Source organism: Euprymna scolopes, chromosome 28 (genome assembly GCF_053919585.1).
Source record: "Euprymna scolopes isolate OS-2025 chromosome 28, ASM5391958v1, whole genome shotgun sequence".
Taxonomy (NCBI): Eukaryota; Metazoa; Mollusca; class Cephalopoda; order Sepiida; family Sepiolidae; genus Euprymna; species Euprymna scolopes.
Window position 1 is genome coordinate 86,326,137 of NC_136509.1, and position 2,153 is coordinate 86,328,289.

General features: G+C 39.0%; 1 pseudogene; it reads left to right on the top strand.

Moving 5' to 3' along the window:
* The first annotated feature begins 1,037 nt into the window (after window positions 1–1,037).
* LOC145249955 (5S ribosomal RNA) lies at window positions 1,038–1,154 on the top strand (annotated as a pseudogene).
* The last annotated feature ends 999 nt before the right edge of the window (window positions 1,155–2,153 follow it).

Consider the following 2,153-nt stretch of genomic DNA (forward strand, 5'->3'; position numbering starts at 1 on the left):
AATTTATAGTTTCATATCTTCAATCTCGTATGATTTAAGAACACTGTAATGAAAGGACATGCACTTTTTTGGTCTTTCCACAAAAGGAGGGTGGACCTGTAAATTCGTCCATTTATTCGTTCGTTTGTCCGTTCGTTTCTCAATAACTACGCCTTGGAATTTTTTGAAATTTTGCACAAACATGAAACATGATATGAGTAAAAAAGTAACAGAACGGATTTTCCAAGAAAACACGGTTTGTCCCGTGTTAAAATGACTAAAATTGACACTTTTGTGCCTATTAAAAAATAATTGATGCCTTGGAAACTTTCTGGAAAGATGTATCTAACTGATTTCTATATAATTTTCTTTGTCTATACTTCGCGATAACTCTTCGGTGTGCCCAAGGGTCTCTTTTAGGGCTAATAAAAACACTTCATTTTAAGGACTATTTATCATAATTTTCCAAAATTTTCTGCATATGTTTATTTGACAGTTTCGCATGGTTCTGAACTCAAATTTAAATGTGTTAAGGCCTTGGGGACCTGGGGGATAAATGGCTGGGTCAAATGATGGAGTTGGTCATTTTTTTTTGCATGGCGCAGAACTCAAGTTTACATATGTTAAGGCCTAACACTGCACCGTTTGTTCATTTTCACCATGATTTGACGTCCCCTGTGGACTTTTGGGGCTAAAGGGGGGATGCTCAACCTATTATATTCCTCCTTCACTGTGCCCTGACGCGGAGCATGGAGGTTTCACTTATTAAGTTGGTGCTTATCATATAGAGCTTATATTTCGACAGATCTTACAGAATACGGCAAATAATTCCACTGTTTCGAGGGATTTAGACAATTATTTTCGACGCTTAAAACTCTCGTGATTGGTTTATATGAAACTTTTTTCGGTGTCTATAGTGTTGACACGACAGGAAAACTATTTTGTCCACAAGTATGAGCTTCGTACGGTTGATTACACCCAGCAATTGAGGGAATATAGAGGAGATATTCCTTACATATGTGCAAACGGCCGCTAATTTATAATGTGTACAAGGAACATTTTACGGCGCAATCACGTTGACACACCGGTTCTCGCCAGATCACCGAAGTTAAGCAACGTTGAGCCTGGCCAGTACCAGATGGGTGACCATTTGGGAAGGCTAGGCGCTGTATGTACATTCTGGGAAGGTTGGGCGTGGGGCCAGTACCCCTACCCTCTAAAAAGAACTCCTCGCTACAAAAGCATCTACAAAGTTGTAGATGGTCTATGCCCCTCCAGGTGCTGACACGCTATGGAAAAGGAACATTATGCTATGAATCATGAAAGTGAAAAGGAGAAAATGATAAAATGAATGCAGTATTTGCGTTAGGATTCAAAAAATGAGTGCAATTAAGTAAGTTAAAATTGTGGCCACAAATGTGACAAATATCGTTAAATGTTCTCAAATGGAGGTAGCATTACCAACGACATATGAATGACAAGATACTATATTAAGTAACGCTAAGTGGTAAGCATGTCGGATGAGACTTATTTTATATACACGAGGATTCTGGGAACGTTGGCAATGATTGCTGAACGTGGGAACTTACAGTTAAGGGTTTTAGGTGGCGTGAGCAGCTTTAGTTAGGAATTTTAGACGACGTTTTTCCAATGATCAGTATCGGGCTTACTGAGGGTCTTGAACTATGAAGTCCTAGCGAATCAGTATAATAGATTAGCTATCTTGTGTAAGTGAAGGCTGACCACTTGTGACAACCATGCAGAAAAAAGTCTTAGAGGAACCATTAGGTGATATGTCATCGAATTGTGCGGTGAGACGAAACAAGATCAAACGGGATGAATGATGATATATCAGGTATTGATGATGAAGTAGTAAAACTCCAGAAGAAAACGTCCGAAGGATGTAGAGAAATTCCGGCTTAATATTGAGCACTTATGAAAAAAAATACAGTATTGAGTTTATTTATTTTGAAACGGTTAATTATATCAGTGGCTACCATTTCGCTTTCTGGGATAGTTTCAAGGCCTGACCGGAAATGAAATTATATCAGTAGCTACCATTTCACTTTCTGGGATAGTTTCAAGGCCTGACCGGAAATGAAATTATATCAGTGGCTACCATTTCGCTTTATGGGATAGTTGCAAGGCCTGACCGGAAATGACCTACTGCACAT